This window comes from Megalopta genalis, chromosome 1 (assembly GCF_051020955.1).
Source record: "Megalopta genalis isolate 19385.01 chromosome 1, iyMegGena1_principal, whole genome shotgun sequence".
NCBI classification, from domain to species: Eukaryota; Metazoa; Arthropoda; class Insecta; order Hymenoptera; family Halictidae; genus Megalopta; species Megalopta genalis.
In genome coordinates this window covers 17,905,391-17,926,833 of record NC_135013.1, presented here as the reverse complement: position 1 = coordinate 17,926,833, position 21,443 = coordinate 17,905,391, and the positions used below count along the sequence as shown (strand labels likewise).

General features: G+C 43.7%; 2 protein-coding genes across 9 annotated transcripts in view; one reads left to right on the top strand and one right to left on the bottom strand.

Moving 5' to 3' along the window:
* The window catches only part of LOC117222115 (E3 ubiquitin-protein ligase MYCBP2), a 409,723-nt gene that overhangs the window by 360,127 nt on the left and 28,153 nt on the right, over positions 1-21,443 (bottom strand). The gene's annotated exons all lie outside the window — the stretch shown is intronic.
* Positions 1-21,443, top strand: part of LOC117222493 (uncharacterized) — a 312,588-nt gene that overhangs the window by 274,825 nt on the left and 16,320 nt on the right. The window contains exon 1 of one of the 3 annotated variants that reach the window (XM_033474218.2): positions 12,533-12,616. The exons of the other annotated variants lie outside the window; for them this stretch is intronic. The gene's annotated coding sequence lies outside the window, so the exon portion shown is untranslated. Of the gene's footprint in view, positions 1-12,532; positions 12,617-21,443 lie in introns of those variants that run through there. 3 annotated transcript variants of the gene reach the window in all.

Sequence of the window (21,443 nt, the reverse complement as noted above, 5' to 3'; positions counted from 1 at the left end):
CTGTGTTCAATAAGAGTGACGTTTAATAGTAAAAATCAGTATATGTATAAGCATATGTATATTGTACGAGGTGTCCCATAATTATGTTTACACCCGAAATGGGTTGATTTCTCAGGTAATTTTACGTAATTTTTACCTTTCAGCAAAAATGCAATCCGAGATATGCTGGCGCGAGGCGACTGAGCCAACGAGCAGCCGTCGAAGCCCAGTTCCACTCATTAGTTCGTCTGCCTTGCGCCAGCTGAGCTCGCCTCCCATTGGTCCCATTGTTTTTCGTTAATAACTCGTAAGCAAAGCCGCGGATTGCGTTTTCGCTAAGGAAAAAGTCACTTCGAATCACCTCAGGAATCACCGCTTTTAAAGTGTTAATGTAATTATAGGGCACCCTGTATGTATAAAGTCGATGTACTATTATTTCATTAACCTTTTAACTACCGTAGACCACTATAGTGGCTTCCGCGAATCTCATCTTTTTGAACGGCACGCCACTAAAGTGGTTTTACGCGCAGTTCCGCGTCGAACGCTGTACAGAGATACAACTTCGCGTAAAATCCTGCCGCGCAGCTAAAAGGTTAATTATTATCATAATTACTATTCCGTTTACCACTAAGCTGGACATTTCTCTGTAAGCTCAATGCAGATGGAGCTGAATAAGACATGCAAATTCAGATATGCTAAAAGCTTATACTATATAAAATATATACTATATAAACTATATATATAGTTTATATAGTATATATTTTATATTCTATAATATGTACTATAATAATATATAATAATATATAATAATATATATATATATATATATATATATATATATATATATATATATATTATATATATTATATTATTATATTATATATATATATATATATATATATTTATATATTTATATATACTTATATATATATAAGTATAACTATATAAAAGCTGCCGTACTAAAAGCTTAATTGTAATCTGCATCTTGGAAAGTGATCGCCAGCGATAGAACAAGTTCAATATAAAAATGTTAATCGTAGCAACTTGCTATCCAGACATTCTAGAACACTTCACCGCAGAAATTAGTCAATTTTACATAACCGGGTCGTCACGGTTATTTTCAGTTATCGAACAGTTTTAACAACCCCGAAGCTTTCAGCTGCGTGATATTTTTTCTCTCTCTCTTTCTCTCTATCTCTCGTACGCTAACGAAGTTCTATGAAAAAGCGAAATTTCATGAAGATTCGTCGGCCGTTTACCACAATCCGCAAAAATTCGATCAGTATCTATCCGGGGAACGTTTAAATCGAAAACGCGTACGATAGCGTCCGCAAAAGTCACCAACACCGTCGTTAAATTCGACCGGGGAGCGGTTAAATCGTTGGCAACAATGAAATTCGGCCGCGCAACCGATAACCGCGGGGTCGATTAAAAATATAAAAAAAAAAACCGATTACGGAGAATTTCGGTTTGAAATGCCAGACAGCCACGATACTATATCCGTGGCTTCCAGTGCGGCCGCGTATCATCCCCGGCGCGCAAACAGAATGACAAAAGTTGCTGCCCTTTTTCCCTTCAGTCAGAGAGATTACGCTACATCAGACTGATGAGGTTACAATTCCAAGCCCGATTCCGGGCTCCGAAAGCGTACGAGGTCTGATAATAAAGTTCGCGAGCTCGATACCATGGAATTGCTAAGTACAACCTCATCGCTGAATATAACCCGCCTGTCATCTTTAAAACACTCCCCTCGCGAACCTCTGTTCCGACGCAGGCGCCTAATCTACGCTTCCGAACAATTTCAACAATGCTTTGGTCTTCGAAACGTCAACTGCTATTTCCTGATATCATTTTGTTATCAGAATGAATTTTCTTTGATGTACCTTCGTAATTTTCGCGAGCAGAAACGTTCTCATCCGAAGTATTACGGTTACTACTTCGTACATAGTATTATAGTTAGCAAATTTTATTGTATCAATTTTTTTCAATTTCACTCTACACGATCGAGATTTTACTTTATTGTATTGTTAACGCAGAAATCGGGGAACAAAACAATTTTCTTCAGATCAAAAGAAAATGTTCTTTGTCAATAGTTACGCATTAAAATAAAAGTCATTTATTAAATTATATATTATTAATATATTATTTATTATATTATTATTAATATATTATTATTAATATATTATTATATTATTTATTATATTATTATTAATATATTATTAATATATTATTAATATATTATTAATATATTATTAATATATTATTATATTATTATTAATATATTATTAATACATTATTATATAATATTAATTATTATTATATCATCAAGTTATATATTATTACAAAATAAAACTCATCAGAGCCAATGAAGTGTAAAATATTATAATATATATAATATATAATATATAATATATAATATATAATATATAATATATAGTATATAATATATAATATATAATATATAATATATTTGTGTAAAATATTAGAATAAAAAGCGTATCAAGGAGCCGCAAATAATAACAGTCAAATGTCGCGCAATACCTATGAACACTTAATTTGACCCGCGTCGACTTCGCGAGCATTATAGCCGAAACCTCCACTAAACAATTACTCTCGCGTAGCACCGCGGGACGGTCGCGAGAAGAGCATGATTTTTCGCGACAGCTACGGCGTGCTCAATTAGCGTTTACTAGCGAAAATTTTGCAAATGGCTGAGAGGTCGGAACTTAAGCCCGCCCGGTGGCTGTGAAATGCTAACAATTTCGAAAGTTGTTGCGCGGCCGGGCCGCCCATCGGAGCCACGATGAAATTAGAATGAAATTTATGCCTGCTGGGGAAAGTGAACAATATTGTAGACGAACGAACAAAGTTCTCGAGCGTCGAGCGTGAGTGACGAGGCGCTTCAGGATGGCCGGGCAGAGATGCGCTGTGTACAACAGGGCACGTATGATTTATGGACGGGCAAGCTTTTGTGGTTTATGGTTAATCGTTTGCTGCTCGGAGAAGTTGCTGCTAGTTATTAGCCAGGGAATGTTTATGGAAATTTGGATTATTTTGGGCTCGTTCTGCGAGCTTGTAAATACAAGAGTTACACGCAACTTTTGGCGACACTCTAACCGCCGTAACGTCGTTAATAAGGGTTGTTCGCCCGGCTTTAAAATCTGTTTTTCTTTTCATTTCACGCTACGGACGCTTATGCGCGCCGAGATTTGTCACAATATCGATTCTTCGACGCGCGTGCCCGAATTTCATTAAATTTAAGTAAATTCGATTGACCAGTTAGCTGTATTCGACGAGTATACTCGTCACGGCTTGATTTTCGCGACATATATATAGCTGTGCGCTTTGAAAAATAGACGTCACAACTAACTAGTTAATATGTTTCTGTAAGAAATAATCTTCATTAAACGGAAAAAATTGCGGGACTCGAGCATGACGATGTTAACGTGAATTGTCGACGAATATTTTGATTGTGCTGTATTGAATGTACTTTCGTAAACGCGTTCTTCGAAACGTCTCTTCGAATAAACACGAATTATTGGTGCTGAAATAAACATAGTAATGCAAAAATTAACATAATGGATACAGTTTGGACCAACCGGTAATATGTTTTTTATCAATAATATAATATATAATATAATATAATAGTGTATATATATAACATATTACACTATTATATTATTATTTATATATATATATATATATTACATATAATAATATAATAATATAATATAATATAAAAATTATAACATAATATTATAATAATTAATATAATATAATATAATAATATAATATATATAATATAATATAATAGTGTAATATGTTTTATATCAACACAGTCGATCATGAAATAAAATGTAAGATAAATCAGTGAAACAAAAACAAGAAACTGGCCTACGAACCATTGAATCGCGAATGACGCGTAAAACCATCGTTCATGCTCGCTGTCGTCATTCATAAATTTTTGCAAGCGTTCTCGCAATTGAAAAGCTGAACCGTTGAATGATGAAATGCTCAAAGATGCAAAAGACTAGTTGCGATTCTGCGGTCAATATCGAGAGAGAGAGAGAGAGAGAGAGAGAGAGAGAAAAACTCGTCTTGAACGCAAATTAACCGATATCGCGTACTCAAAACGAAGCGGGCCGTGGAAGAGAAGCGTAACAGTGGTACGACAAACGATAAATCACTGCGAACGAGGATCGAACACGGATCGAAAAGGTTCAAAAACAGGCGGGAAACGGGACGGTAAATGATCGTGTGGCTCTTGACTGACCAGCACGCCACGATTTCCCAACGAAGGGGGAAAGCTTTTTATCGGGCGAGCTCGCCATAATTAATCACCGGTTAATTAACGTGGAAAATCGAAACGGAGGGAAAAGAAGTGGCGAGGGCGGTGGAAGAAGGTTCTGCGCCGGCTAATCCAAACGTATGCTTCCACGTCGTGGGTCCAACGAACGGTATTGTGGATTTCGAAAAATGGCGACTGCTCCCCATTCCTTTTTTCTTCGCCTTTTTGCCCCGATCCACCCTCGTTCCCATACGTTTCTCTCTCTTTTATCCTGTTTTTATTTCCTCTCCTTCGTCTCCTTCCTTTTTGCCTTTCGTTAACGTCTACGGTCTAGACCGGAAATCGAGGATTAGGTGACTCGAACAGGATAGAAATAGCGATCGCCATTACAGAAAAGCGGATTATTTCGATGCACGTTCCGGGTGAATCGCGCGCTGTGTTCGCGAATTGAAAAGAAGTTCGAAAAAATCGGTCGGATTTACATCGATTACCGATCCACCGTCGCGCGTCTCTTCTCTCGCCGCGCCAAAAATTAAAGTTGCACGATTACAAGCCGATTTGTATCATCCGTTTAGCCGCGGGACGTTCCAGAAACGGTTCGGTTCAGAGAAATGTATCTAGTATTTATATCATCAGTCCGTATTAGGCAACTGCGACCATAGCAAGTCTCTCTTTCAACGTACAAATTCTGGATATACCTAAAAATAATTCGGTTGTATCCAGAACGTGTAGATAAAATTATTTTAACGATATATGCACTTTACACAACTATATTACATCTTCTCGCGATTTTCTTCTCTCTTCTTTTTTCACCTGGTGTGGTTAACGCATCTTTCGCAACAAGTGTGTAAAACCACACATTACAAAGTGGTACCAGTACTTCAACTGTATTTTATGTAAGGATTCGCTTTTAGCGAGTTGGCTGCAAAATTAATTACAAATAAACGTGTATAATATGAATAAATATAAAAATAAAAAATAAAAATAAAAATATAAAAATTATGATACTTCCGGGAAATTAGAGATTATTGACGTCATTCGAAGCAACTTTTTCCTTTACGAAAATGTTCTCCGAGGCATCGTTTACGAGTTATTGACGAAAAACAATGACCAATGAGAGGCGAGCACGGCTGGCGCGAAGCGGCCCAGCCAACGAGCGCGCGAAGCCCAGTTCTGCTCATTGGCTCGGCCGCATAGCGCTAGGCTCGCCCCTCATTGGTCATTGTTTTTCGCTAATAACTCGTAAACGATGCCTCGGAAAAAATTTTTGTAAAGGAGAAAGTTGCTTCGAATAATCTCAGGAATCTCTCATTTCCCGGAAGTACCATAATTGTGGGACACCCTGTATATTGACGTCTCAAAAAGTTGCTTCAAATCACTTCAGGAACTCCTCATTTTCCGGAAATACCATAATTTTGGGACACCTTGTATAATCCCATAAAGGAAAATAAAAAATACATAAATTACATTCATAATTTTTCCCATTTCTTTCCGAACAACCTCCTTAGGAATCTTTATTGTATAAAAAGCAATAATCTCATACTAACTCCATTAATTTCTTGTTATGCATATTGAATTCAATTGCGTCACGCGTTCGTCTTTAACGTGATTTTCGTCCGAACTAAATGCACATCATACGAACGTGTCCGTTCCGGACAATTTGCGTATCGATTCGGGCAAAATATTCTGTCGGCCCGCAAAGGAAGGGGTTACAATCATAGTGGCGTAAGTCGCGTTTCCGACAATTTAGATCTACGTCTTAAAATGTAATCTACAAATGAGATTGTAATGTAATTACAAATGTAATCTACAAGAGACAAGTGAAATAAATTATACAGTTCTTATAAATTGACTTAACTCAAAATTATCTTTAGAATAAATTTAACCAGTAAACAATACACGTGTTAATAAACGATACTTGTTTCTCGCCACGAGGAAAATCTGACTTACGTCATTATGATTCTAATCCATTCAAATGTCTGAAACGACACGTGCTGCAGCGATCCGCGACGCTACATACGTATGTATAAACAGTTGAATCATTTTACCCGCAATAATGTTCATCTGAGACGAACAGTTCTGTAAACGTTCCGTGCCTGCACGGAAGATATAAATCGGCCTTAACTTGCTAACAGAATAAAACGGTGTCCTCTCTGTTTTTTCTCCGTTTTTTGACAGAAATGTTCACAATTGTATGGCATTGAAAGATTAAGAGAAGCGTGTTGCCGGTTATGCAAAGCATTAACCCAATTAGAGCCGAGTGGCCATTTAACGATGACCTCGTTTTTATCTTAACTTCTGATATCGAAATTCCCACACTGGTTACGAAAGCTTCTCCGATTTCTACAGAATCAATTACATCTCGCTTTTTTTATACCCGGCAAGCTGGTTCGGGTGAGCGAGATTATTTAAATGTAAGTCCGGACCGAAATATCACCGCAGTACGGCTATAAAGGTGTCTCGACGTTGAACGATTGCTTGAAATAGCGTTACCGTCGTCGCGCGAATGACTCAAGATTCAATAAAATTATCGCGGCTTATCGGTCGTAACTGATAAGAAGTCTGCGGAGTTTCGTTCGGTCGATAAAAGTGCTGAATATTCGCGCGACCGAAATACCGAAGTTAACTTCTGTACAAGACTACGATTTTATTGAAGCAAACATTTATCTGTCGCGTTCAACGTTATGTTTCCCTTAATTTCCTCGAAGAACGCATTTTTAAAAAGTTGAAAGCGCGCTAGATGGAAATTTCAACCGTTGTCGAACTCTCTCCCTTTGTTCATCCCACGTCATTGCCATCGGAATAAATCCCGCGAAACTGTCATCTCTCTCACCTGTCGCTGCATCTCATGAATCAAAGGGTATCTGCATATAACTGGTGCCACAGACAATATTTCTGCCTTTTCTTTTTACTCTTCGCAGATGAATTCTATAGAAACATTGGAACGATAACGCAAACAACAGTATAAAAATACAGCGGGAAAAATATATATTTTTTTTTTCCCCGCTGTATTTTTATACTATAGTATAAAAGGGTGTCCCAAAAAATGTCTCGCAATCCGAAAGTGGCGGGTTCCTCAGGTCATTTGAAGCAACTTTTTCCTTTACAAAAATTTTATTCGAGGCACCGTTAACGAGTTATTAACGAAAAACAGTGACCAATGAGAGGCGATCGAGCTAACGGCGCCAGCGGTCGAGGCGGTCGAATCCCAGCTCAGCTGGCGCGAGGCGGCCGAGCCAACGGCGCCAGCAGTCGAGGCGGCCGAGCCAATGACGTCAGCGGTCGAGGCGATCAAATCCCAGCTCAGCTGGCGCGAGGCGACCGAGCCAATGAGCGGAAGTGGACTTCGTGCGCTGGTTGGCTGGGCCGCCTCGCGTCAGCCGTACTCGATTCTTATTGGTCACTGTTTTTCGTTAATAACTCGTTAACGGTGCCTCGGAGAATATTTTTGTAAAGGAAGAAGTTGCTTCAAATGATCCGAGGAACCCGCTATTTCCGGATTGCGAGACATTCTTGGGACACCCTGTATATATATATATATATATATATATCTGCTAGAGAAATACATACATGCGGAACTATCGATCGGTGAATGAATCGTTCGAACGCTGAACGAACTGTTGCAGACAGAGAATGTGCGTATAAACGGTGCATGACGTAATGCGATGCAGTTTCTTAAAACATAAACTGCCATTGATAAGTCCCCGCGTCGACGCTTCGAGAAATTGTGCAGCATCTTTGTGCAGGCTGGAAATATCGAAGCTTTTAACCGGCACGGTTCGATCATTGATAGCAGGCACTAAAAATGATTCAGGGACTTTCTAAATGACTTAAGCGTTCACTGTTTTGTTGCCTCGCTGATTCCTTTCATTCAGGCGATAAAACTTCTCTGCATTCCCTTCAAAACGAAGCATTCACGTTCAACTTGTTCCGAATCAACTATCCGCATACACATTACTGTCGCGGGGAATTGAAATGTTCGTACACTTGTGCAAATAAAACTGTGTATAGGTCCCAGAAGATTGCGTATATATCCAAGCAAGTCGTGTTGCACCGGTGGTAGCAGCGAACACAATCAACATCCAAGCGGTGTAACAAAGCCTCAAGAATGTATGTACCTCCAAACCAGTTCGTGATGGAAATGGCGGAAAATAATCGGCATATATTGTGTGTTACACGCGCATTGAAGACTTCTACGAATTCTTATTCGTCGGATGTGGTCGAGATTTCGTAAAGTGGACGCAGCAAATAAACGTTAGGAGAAACGCATCGACACTGTGCATTCCTGTACCAGGAGAACTGATCTTCAAGTCAGGATTAAATAGGTGAAGTGTGCGTATTACTGCGGACGCCCCAAATATTACGGTATTTTAAAAAATTAATAAAATCTAACACTTCGTAGCGTGTAATCTTCTAAAAATGAATTCCATAACTTTGTATATGCTTAATATCGATATTTGGCGCGCAGTAATCGGAACGTCCACAGTATTTGGCTCGCAGTAATAGATACATAACCGCGGTAATATATGCACGCGTATGGTTTCCTTACATTCCGATTTTTAATGAAATTCGTGCTTTCGAAGATCCAATATTTCGAGGAAAGTAAATATTCAAATTAAAAAATAATAGGTATAGCTGAAGTTGTCAATTTATTGGCGTAAAAGGACTTATTTTCTCTGTCGAAGTTCACGTTCGTTGAGAAACCGCAGTAATACCTATACTTACTCTAGGTCATATAGTTTTTTTTCTTTTTTGTTATTTTGTCCTAAATAAAAGTGTCCTAATCGTGCCAGTGCTCCGCTACTTCCGTTTCGCGTCTCTCTTCAGGTTTCACGGACTCTTTAAAACCGAGTCCTGTTTAAGTGTTTAAGTTGTAAACAATGGCGTAAAAAAGATAAAGACATGATTCCGGAGCCCATTAAACGCAGGCCTCTATAATTCGATCAACTCCGATCGCATAGCGTTTGCGGCCAGGGAAAACGTATCGCGGACGCGGTCTCTCGCGCGCTGTTCCCAACAACAGAGTTGCATTCGCGCGTAGCCGCAGAAGTTTGCGCGGCTCGCGAAACATTGTTGGCATAGCTCGATACGTGACCCGCGTTTACGCGCGGATATTTCATGCGAGAGAGCCGGCGGTACGCCGCAGCGCACCAGGAGAGGGAGAGAGACAGACAGAGAGAGAAAGAGAGGGGGAGAAAGAGAGAGAGAGAGACAGACAGACAGGGAGAGAGAGAGAGAGAAAGAGAGAGAAAGAGTAACAGAGAGAGAGAAAGAGAGAGAAAGAGTAACAGAGAGAGAGAAAGAGAGAGAAAGAGTAACAGAAAGAGAGAGAAAGAGTAACAGAAAGAGAGAGAAAGAGTAACAGAGAGAGAAAGAGAGAGAGAGAGAGAGAGAGAGAGAGAGAGAGAGTAACAGAGCCGAAGAGCTGCAAATACGACTGGCGTGACTCGAAGGTGCAACACCGACTCGATGCACGCGATTTAACGACCGAAAGAAATTAGGCGACCCCTCTGGAAATCAGCAAGCATCAAAAGCTTGTTTCACGAAGGATCGTCGTTTTTTTTCCTTCTGTATTCAAAGCACGATCGATTCTTTATTTAAATAAATCGAATTCTTGTCGGATATAATCCGGCGAGAGCCAATTTTCTGTGGAAATCTTCAGAATTTTAACGAAGTCTCCAACACGTTCGTTGCTACCACTTTTTTTCGGCGCCTACCTTCATTGTCAAAAAAATGTTTCAGCATATTTCATGCAAATGAAACATCTATTCCGCTTTTGCGAAATGTTAGAACAACATAGTAAACGAAAGTTACGGACTCTAATAAGTTATGGACTAATTATTATAATATACCGTGGACTACATAACTGTTCATAGCGATATGCATAAAATTAATTCGAATGTCACGTATGTGCGATGCTGCTGATGGCAAACGTGTTAAAGCATCCATCGCGAAATGTATATGCATTAGTCCTACATATTTTGGAATTGAAAGCTTGTAAACAAAAATGAACAATTCGGGAAGAGGAGATACGATTATTTGTGCCTTGAATCTGAATTTATTTATAATCGTTGACAATCGGCGACTATACAAACGAGCCGTAAGACTGGAATAATCGTTTCTCTTCTTTCCAAATTGTCCATTTTTTGTTTACAAGCTGAAGGAAAATTGGGGAGAATTTACAGCACTTGCATCGGACCTAAAAATAGGATGCTTATTGTCTACAGACAATTAACAAATATTATAAACCAACTGTATTACAAAGATTCACTTTTAAACAAGCCATGTCCGATCAGGTTATTACATGCTACGTAGTATAAAGAACTTTTCATAACAGAAGCTTCAAGTGTCGAGACACTAATATGTCCTAATTTATTGCACAGATAGATTATTCGCACCTTCGGATCCACTTATCACCAGCCTGTGTGCTTGAAGCAGTACAAGCAGTCGAAGAAATCGTACACCTCGGGCGATCATTTCAACGAATACAATCGCGACCACCGATTAGATAAGAAGTTTTTGAAACGTTCAAATTCTTGGCTTCTCTATCGATGTTTGATTATTCGTGGTGGTTGTATATTATTATCATTGTGCCGGATTGTTTTCGCAGCAAACTTTACGCGTGTGTGTACGAATTATTGCGTTACAAATTACTGCTGACACGGAAACAACATTATATAACAGTTGCATGACAGAACGGTTTGCGTTACCATTATTTCGTCTCCATGTCTGGATCGGAAAAAGACAAGACACACAGTTAATTGCAATATGTAATCCGTAAAAGTTTCAAAGTTCTTCTAAAAGAAGTCTTAACACTTAGCCAACCGAATGGGGAGATCTCCCCGTTTTAAATTCAGTCGATTGATGACCGAATGGATGATTACTGAAAAATTAAAAATGATTGCTTAATTTTATTAAGACTTGCAAAAAGTACGAATGCTGATGAAGTGATTGATGCCATATAAGTTTGTTTCGTAACTTTTGTTTAATCGAATGGAATATTATTAATAATGAATAATAAATTTTAAATTTTTAAATTATATAATATTTATTAATAAATGAATTTTATGAAAGTTTTTGAAGTTTCTAGCACGGTCGTGGAAGTGTTAACAGGGACGTTCCCTTGCTATTCTAAACGATCGTGATTTTAATCGAAGTTCAAATTAACCAATATTAAATAAACCGCGTATCTTTATGCAAAATAGAAATTTAATTCTATAATTAAAATTATTCAAGTAGGAAATTCCTATACAGTTTTCTACGGTTTATTGTTTAAATTCCGATATAATTATTTCATGGTTTGTTCCAATGGAATTATGGAATTAAATAATGAAGAAAGAATGAACGCGATGGAATTATTTAAGAAAGAAGGAAATTCCTGCATGGTTTCTGTTTCTGAAAATCGATGAAGATACATTTTGCCGATGGAATTATTTCATTCCATAAATGGAATTATATTTAAGAAGACAGGAAATCCCTATATAGCTTTTTTTCACGGTCTATGGTTTAATTCCAATGGGATTATTTAATCTCGTCGTTGGAATTATTTAAGAGAGAAGAAAATCCCTGTATAGTTTTTTTCACGGCTTGCGGTTCAATTCCAATGGAAATTATTTAATTACTAATAAGAATAATTACTACTAACCGTCAACTGTACGATCATCATAACAAGGAACACATTAATTAGAGCCCAGTCTCGTAACAATCGAACGATTTCTTACGAAACAACGGAGTTCTTTGGGAACAACGACGGGTAAAGCAACTTCTAACTTTCTCCTGGAATCCTATTTTGAAATATCGCGTATCGTTTACAATTCGAACAAGCGTTACACGTCGCACAACGAGTCATCATTATACCATAACTAAAAACTAAGCTGCTTTGCAAACGCGATTTTCCCGAGAACGCAGTCTCGTTCCAAATAAAACCGTTTTGCTCCATCGTTCTATCTAATTTTTCCCCTCCCAAGTATGTAATCGCCGGAGGATCGGTACAGAGACTTCTGTCACGCTGGCTCGCTGAACCAGACTGTGCATCGCGAGGCAGCAAAAGACCGACTGAAAAGCATGCGAGGGAGGGTAGTAGTCCACTTGTGCCGGTGGGGAGTGAGCGAGCGAGCAGGGAAGAGAACCAGGCCGAGAGCGGCGCCGGGAGTGGGAGCGAGACGAAGGAGCGATAGAACGAGAGAACCAAGAAGTAGTGGGGGGGATCGTGGTAGGCAAGGAGGGGACACTCGTGTCGCGCGATAACCAACGTCGAGGTGCAAACCAGCCGCGAATTCGAAAGGCGGCCAGTTGCTGTTCGCGCGTCGTCAGCGCCGCGTCGCGAGTACACCCGATCGTACTACGGAGGTAAATCTCGTCGTCGTATCAACAGTGATCTATCCTCCACCTCCCTGAGCCCGCTGCGCACGATCTTATCGGGACCAGTGTACAGTTGTCCGATCAGTAGAATAATAATAAAAAAAAAAGAAAGCAGGAAACACCTCCCTCAGGGACTCGAGATAGTGGCATGTAATTGGTAGTCGGCGGAGGCGAAAAGTTCACCGGTGGATCACGCGATCCAAAGGTCACACACGAGCGTTCTAAGCCTTCTAGACGTTCCACGGCTCTGAAACTTTAAAGCAGAGGCACGTTCGACTCTCGACTCACTTTCCGTGGAGTCACGTTCGGACTCGATAATCGACGCGCTCCGAAAACCGTGGCGAAAAGGAAAAACGGCCTAGTAATCGCGCGCGCAAGATTTTGGCCTGCCGAGAAACTGGTGTTGCCAGGTTGAACGTCCCTGTTCCGAGACGCTAGACGCCTGGAGAACGCCTGACCTTCGATCGAGCAGCGGGGCCACGGAACATCCTCGCGCGCGGATCTCGTTGCATAACCGTGGCTCGGCGCAGAAACGGCGGAGCGATTCGTTCGCGGAATGCCGACGGATCTGTTCCGTCGCTGACGCAAACAGTGGGTGTGTGCCGGGCGAGCCACGATCGGCGGCCGGTCTCGGCGCTCTCGGCGAACGAGAGCCTTGTTATCTGGGACCACCGACGTCGCGAAAACGAGCCGGGGATCGCGCGGACACCGCGATACCCCGTCGTCCGGTTGATCGGCGCGGGATAGGATTCGGTGTAACGCATGATTTCCCACGTGGCACGTAGAGCTGCGTGCACAGGCCGGGCCGCGTGCGTGCCGCGCTGTCAGCCGGACGGCCCGGCTCGGCTCGTCCGAGCGGCGGAGCAACCTGCTCCGCGAAGAAGCGTCAATTAAATTAGCTGCACCTTCTCGACCCCTTCTCGGCGTCTCGTCTTACGTCACGTTCCGCAAAGATGCGCGACGTCCCCGCGCGGCCGGCAATAATTCCGTCGACGGAGAGGCTGCGGCGGCTGAAAATCGTTCGCACCAGATGCGCCGACCGGCTCCGCACAGCTGTCTCGATCCCCGGACCTGCTCCGACAACAATTTTTCTCCCGCAGCTGCGGGTCTCGCGCGAGCATATCCGAGCATCGGTTTTCGATGGCGCACAGGCGACGAGCCTCTTCTCTGTTTATCCCGCTTCCGATTCGCCGATTCGAGAACCCTGCGTGTCGTCGACGTTCTTCCCCGACTTCTCGTCTCGTCTGGTCTCGTCTCTTCTTTTCTCTTCTCGTCCCCCATCTATTCCCGTTCGGGCTCGTTGAAAAGCGACGGCCCGTTAAATCGACTACCGGGCGCGATCGTTCGTGCGGGAACGTGATTCCACGGCGGGCTCGCGACTCCGCGAGGCGATCGGACGGCGTCCGGCTGGCCGGTTATTTTTCCTCGGATTATTTTGGAGAAACATTGGACCGAGCGGAAAATCTGTTTGCCGACGCGAACGATGGCAATTGGAGTAGGTCGAGCCGGGGAGAACAATGATAATCGTTGGCAACGCTTATCGCGGACTAATGCGCTCGGGACGACTGAATCAGCCGCGATGGGACCCGTGTTAATCGGACTCTGATCGGCTCCGAAAATCGATCGTACATTTCGAGAGGATGGCTTCGGCTGGTTTCAGTGTCATTGTCATCCTATGATAACGCTGTTCGGATAATGATGGAACTATCGTTGCGAGCCTGGAAAGTGGAACAGTCGCGAGATAATAGGCCCCGATGAACTAATTCCTACGCGGTAGAATCGTGGATAGCAAAGATCTCGTCGACGTCGAGAACTCGCCGCAGACATTGCGACAGTGTAACCGTCGAATTCTTATCGAGGAAAAAATAAACGACAACTTCCGTTCGCCCTGTCCGGGCCAACTCTCGCGCTGCTCCACCTTTCGCGCTGAAACATTAATTCGTTCTATATCGGCGAGCGAGCCCTTCTTATCTCGATTCGACGGTTGACAAGTGAAAAGATCCGACACTCGGAAGGAAGCTTTTCCAGTATATCAGCGCCCAACACTTTCTTATTACGATCCCGGGAAAGGGATCTCTAAGAATCCCATTTTTCGGAACCGGTCACAGTCTCGCCGGGTCGTTTCTATACATAATTCAGGACGCTCCATCATCCCGTTCGAAACGATAGAATCACGGCGCACTCTCGCCCGCCGTTCCCCCGAGGAATCGGACCGTTCGGCCGAGCAACGAGGAAAATCTCGCTCGGGTTTTTTCTCTCGAAACGATTAACCAGCCTCCGGACGTATCGGAAACAAAAGCTCGGCCGTGATTGCGGGATTAAAAGCGTTGTCTCGCGAGCTAACGGGCCGAGGTCCCCCGGATAACCGATCTTAATCCGCCCTCGCGGGGAACTTTCGCCCCCTGTCTCCCCCTCCCCCCACCCCGATCGGGGTTCGCTTCGGAAGAGCTCTCTCGTTTAACCTTATCGCTGTCTGGAAATTACGATCGCTCTCCGTTCGCAGAAGTCGCGGCTACGGGGCCGAGATAACGAGTCGCGAAATAAAGACGAAAAAAGAAAACCGGGGTGCGAGATCCTGGGACCGTTCTCTTTCAACCCTTCCGCGGCAGAGACGCCGGAACGAGCGCGTCGTTGCCTGTTCAGTCTACCGTGGACAGCCGAGCGAAATGTTTATCTCGATATGAATGGGGAACAAGATGACAGATAACATATTTCTCGCGTGAATAACTGTACACACTGTTTTGATCTGAAACCGGTGAAAGAAAAATCTGGGAACGATTCGAAAGCGCATAGCTCGAACGCTTCGTCACGTTTGTTGCACGTTTTTTTTTTGCATAATGCTACGATCGCGGTGCGCGATGAATTCGTTCGTATCTTATCGCGAAAAGCGAAAACCCTTCTCACTGATTATCGTCGGCGTCTCTAATTTACGCCGCGCTCGCGTATCGAGGCAGTCCTAAAATTCTATAATTAATGCACAATAAGCAGTTTAATTATCGGAAGCATTGCGTAAACTCGTTACGCGTCGCGTGTTTACGAATCTATCGGTCCCCGATTAATTCCGAGCATGATATAAATTCCGACCGCGGATTACGCCGATTCTCCGTGACTACACGCTGGCCTGCGGAAGGATCGTCGCGACGATTTCGATCGAGAATAGAATAGCTGTTCCACTGAGTTTTAACGGAAACGGTGTAGACCAAATGACGAAGTGTTCGACAAGTGAGGGGAGGGCTGAGAAATTCTCTCCGATTGGGAATTAATTAATTGGGAATTTATGATCGCTGACAATCGGCAACTACGAAAATGAGCCGCGATTAACACGTTGAATGCCACGCCGGTTTTACAGAAATTGTCCGTGGCGCCGCGATGAATTTTCTTTTATGCGATACATATAACGTTGAAATATTATCTGCAATAGATAAGTTACAGTGTATATAACCACGTTTGACATGTTAATTGCGACAGGGGTCACTGTTTGAACTGACCATGGTAATAATACCAAATTTTAGATATTGACATTTCTTTTAAATTACATATATTTCTATCAATTTGGGCGCGCCGGTCACCGGTGGCACCCACGGCGTCACCGCCAAGTTAAGTGTCGGTCACCGGTGACCCCCGTGGCATTCAACGTGTTAATCGTATCTCGTCTTCCCAAATTGGCCATTTTTGCGCGCGATCTGAGCGCGAATTAGGGAGAATTTACTGTAATAGGAAGGCGATCGCCGCGCGTCGCCGAAGAGAATCGCGGGATATCGGCCGGCTGGGACGGAGAATCCGAATCTATGAATATCATTAGCCGGATGCAAATCAACCGTGGGTGAAATATTTAATCGATCGCTGCTAGACGCGCTCGAATAATTCCTATACGTTTTCTCTACTCCTCGTTCCTTCTCCGACCGGCTCGCGCGGCCTGTCTACTTCTTCTCTTTTTCTCGCGATCGCACCCCGTCCGCCGATTCGCGGCTCTGGTTTCCTCGTTACGTATGTATGTACGTAGTTGTCACCCCCGTCCCGCCCCCCCGGTCGCGTCACGGTTCGTTTGTTCGTCAGTTGTTCCGGTCGTGTGTCGTTCAGAAACCAATGCCGATGCGCGCCGCTGGCCAATTAATCGCTCACGGTTGGCCGCGTTTGTGCCTCGATGTGTTGATCGACTCCGGGGAAAAGTCGAGGCCCCGGCGATTCGACGGGACAACCGGGGAAGCACATCGCTGAAAACGCTTCGGACCATCGAATCCGGGGATTAGAACTCTTGCCGAACCGAAAGGAACAGTCCTAGTTATACAGAACTTCTAGATCGCCTAACGCCTTCCGCGTGTCTTCGAACACCTGGATCTTTATCGTTTTATTTTCTATCATCTTTAAGAATTCATTCTGTTTTATCGCTTTAACGTTTCTCTTCCCGTTTCTCTCGTTTGCACTCTGTTCGATCGTGATTGTATTATTATTCTAGAATTCGTATTGTCGTATTATTATTCTAGAATTTGTGTATCGAAAACGCCGGATTTCTGCAGCGAGTTTAACCAAAATTGTGAATGTTTCAATCTTCCGACGTGTTTGAATTCGTCGAAGGTTTTTTGGATACGATCCGATTCGTCCGCGTTATACCACAGTGTTCGTGTAAAAGTATGTAAATTGAACGTGAGTCACAGCGTCAAGCTGTTCGTGGAGTACTTCGCATGATCGGCTTATGCCTTCGGATGTTAAGAGACCGAATCACGATGGAAGGCGTCGCTGGTCCGAGGAACGGCATCGCCTCTTAATCGGCTCTTAAATAATACTTGACTCTCGTGGCGGCAAGAGGTTCTGCTTCTCTAGAGCATTCTATTAGGTGACGCAAATCATTCGATCTCGGCTCGAAAGTTGCTGAACAAACACCGTTTTTCATTCGTCAAGAATGAAACAACGCGTCCGCGAAACTAATTTTCAACGAAAGGCGATACGATTATTCTCATAATAGAACAATTACTTGGTTGCAGTTGCACGTTTAATCTTCGTTAAATGCGTACAGTGAATCGCTTTGCACACGAGTTGCCATAGATTACGTGCAAAAAGCATTTGCATAATAGATAACTCTGATATTGGACCAGTTGATCGGGCTTCTAACTGTAGCATGTCCAGCTAACACCTTTGCTCGGCCGACAAAAATAATTAATAACGGGACAGATTACATCTCGTTAATGGTACCGTGTCAATGAGCCGAGGACGAATGTGGTAGTGTGCGTCCGCGCGTGTGTCCCGTCCGGACAGGTTCTCCGCCGCGCCTCGACGCGTAAACATAATTACGTTTATTAGCGCCGGTGACAGGAGCTAACGAAGATCTTGTCGAGCGGCGTAATGACGCGTTAAAGTCTTTTAATTCGTCGAAGCACGACACAATCGGGACACTCGCTCCTCGAGCCGCTCGTTAGATTAATCAACGGGTCACCGTTCCCGGCCGTGTTTTTGATATCGCCGAAAGCGTCGGCGGCCCGTGCAGCCCGAAGCCCGCGGGAATCCACGGGCAGAAAGGACCGGAAGGAATTAAGAGAGCGACGAAAAATCCCTCTTTCCCGGCCCGAGTCCCTCGAATTGGGCGGACTTTCATTCGCGTCGTCGCTCCTTTCACGACGAGCATCGACGCGCTTTTTCTCGTCGCTGAGCCCCGTGTTCGTCCCGCCGAAAGGAAACTCGATTCATTAAAAACGACGACGGGGCCGCGTCTCGCCCGGGAACGTTCCTTTGTCGTTCGTCCCGTCGAATCATCCTCGGCATTCTCCAGCTTCCTGCCCTGTTTCGCCGTCGACCAACTAACGCGCTCGTCGGAATTATAAACTGTTCTTCAAAAGAGGACGCGCGCGCACCGCCGTCTCACATAACAGCTCTCCGTCACGATCAGGCTGCGAATTCGTCCGCGTTTCTGCAGCAAATGCTACCGAATAAGCACCCTCGAAACGAGAACATCGTCGAGTTCGAATTTAGGCGTGATCCCTGTGCGACAAGCATTATAGACGCGCTCGTTATGGATGCATTTCGACCGAAGCACCGCGTTGGTTCGCCATCGTTTGTGTCATACGACGTTTCTTCTTCCGTGAAACCGATGCGACCGACCGTTGAACCTCTCTCGGGTTTGATCTCGCCCGAAAGACTCTTCAGCTTTTCTATCGAATTGAAACATTTATTCGAATAGCGGAGGTTCTTCTGCGTCTTCGAAAACCGTCTACAGTAAGTCGAAATAAATTGCCAGAGGAGGAAATTTCAGTCCCGGTAAATCCTACAAAGAACGTCGTCACGTTTAGCATTTCAATTTGGACGCTCGCAGCGTGTACCCGTGAATCGCTTTTCTTCGGCGTACGATGGGATTTTCAGGGCAGTTCGTGAAGGAAAGTGTGTTGTCTAAAAGCGGCCCTTGTAAATCGATGCTCCGGCCTCGGTGTCGCCGCGGCAAAGAACGACGTTTTTTCTCTTTCTTTTTTATTATTTTACGGCGACGCGCGTCGCGTTGGTTAAACACTGCAATATTTAAAGGCGACCGCGTTGTCGGACACGCGACGGCTGCAAAAACGTCGGCTGCGACACGTGCGTTCGCGCGCGACCCGCCGCGCCGCCGGAGAACGCCGCGAAATTGCGGTTTAACGAACGGAGCACGCTTCACAAGGGAGCCAAAGAAAAGGGACGCCGGAGAGGCGATTCCGTTGCGGCCGCTGCCGATGACGTGTGCGGCCGTCGCGTTCCACGGAAGCCGGAAGCGCGCTCTCGTTTCTTCCCTTTCGCAGTCGATTTCAGAATTAACGAGCCGGCGAGGAGGAACTTCGGGCGCGCCAGTGTCAGTGAAAAATGAGTTTGTGGTGTGTTGCCTTTGGCAGTTGAGATTCTTCGACCGCGGCCAGAGGAGCGACCGTCAAAAGTCAACGGACGCCGCGGCGATTATCATTGGATTGAAATTTGAAACGTGTGAATCGTCTCGAATTGAATCATTTGCTCGGCCGTGCAATCTCGCGCGGGCATAATTAACGAGGGATTCAACCTGTACAAGCACCGCAACTTTGCGCGCATCCCCCGCAGAACGTCGTCCAAAAATGACCGCATCATAGCCGCGCGGTTCGCTGTCTCGCGACTAATTAGTCCCGCGGAAATTTTCGGCGCGCATAAAACTGCCGAAAGTTCCGTCTCGCGTTCATTCGAAATCAAATTTCGCCCTCCGCTCGCCGGCGACCCTAGCCGAAACGGGGTCACCGGAGAGGCACTCGACGGTCGCGGATCCGTGACAGTTTGATCTTCCTAATTACGCGACGGTTCGGCGATGCCAATTAACCGGCGCCGCGCCGGCTCGTATTTCCATGCACGCGTACGACCGACTTTGAAAATCCCGATCGTGAGGGCCGATCGCCGTCTCGTCGAAGGGCGTCCGCGTTCTCCGAGGCGACGAACAATGCGATCTTGCTCGCTTCGGGCAGCGCGGCAACGATCGGGAACCGTGAAACCGCGCTCGTTTCCCCCCGAGAGACCGAGTGTTTAACTTTGGGAATTGTATCGGGTCCCCCGGAACACGAGGAAACTGCGTTCCGAGCCGGAACACCTCTCGGAAGAGTGCTCGTTTTGTAATGCAGATCGTTCCCGGCCACCTTTTCCCGTGTTCCCACCTTGTCTCCGCAACTCGCACAATCGGCGAACCGTGTAACCCGCACCGGTGAATTAGCAGAAGCCATGAATCGACGCCTCCGACGCTCCGGCTAAATGATCGAAAAGGACTGAAACCTTTCGAAGGAGACCCCGACGCGAATTACTTCCCGGTGATTAGTTTTTGAAAGGGTCGAGACCTCGGTCCCCGCTCCGGGTAACACTTAACGTTTTACCTGCCGGTGGTTACTTAATACTTCTCGACGAGATCGATAATTAACTGGCGACTCCTTAAACGTTCCGACGCGAACCGCTGACCTTTGGCCACTTGTAACCGTTGCAAATTTTATAGACGCGCGGACGCGGTTACGTTAACACATGCGTGCGAGACTCATTTTCTGACGATTCGACTGGAAGTTTTCATTTTCTTTAGAAGTGTATATATATATATATATATATATACATATACAATATAAATACAATACAAATAAATATATATATATTATTATTTATTTGTATTATATATATATTTATATATATATACAATAATTTTTTTTAGAAGTGAAAGGAAATTGATGCTTATCGTGGGCCTAAATTCACTCGAATATATATATATATGCAATAATTTTTTTTAGAAGTGAAAGAAAATTGATGCTTATCGTGTGCCTAAATTCGCTCGAACGCTTAAATATTGATGACGAGAGATACGAATTTTATTGAATTTTTCAAGGGCAGAATAACATTTATCCTCAATATTGTTATCACTAGAAATTTTCACGACGAGTCGGACTCGTCGAAATACGGCAGCGGGTTAATACACTGTGAATTTTCATTCGATTTTATCCAACTCCTCGTCGCGAACTGATCCATCAATATCCTCCCAATATCGAAACTCATTATCCCATGAAGCACTGGTTCATGCAAACGGAGATACGAATTTCGACCGAAAATATACAAAAAACATACTAATACGTGTCTTTAATCCTTTCCACTCGAAGCAACTTCAACTCGAAATCTAGAATAGTTTCTCTATCTTGTAGTATTTTTATTTCATACAACTTTTACTGCATCTTATGCTTTTATAACGTTGAATTTTGTGTACTCAAGTAACAGTTACGCCTCGTAATGTTTTTTTAAATATAAACAAATTCGTTGATCATTTTTCAAAATTATTTTGAAACGTGATATAACAATTTTTGATGTCGCCTCGGAG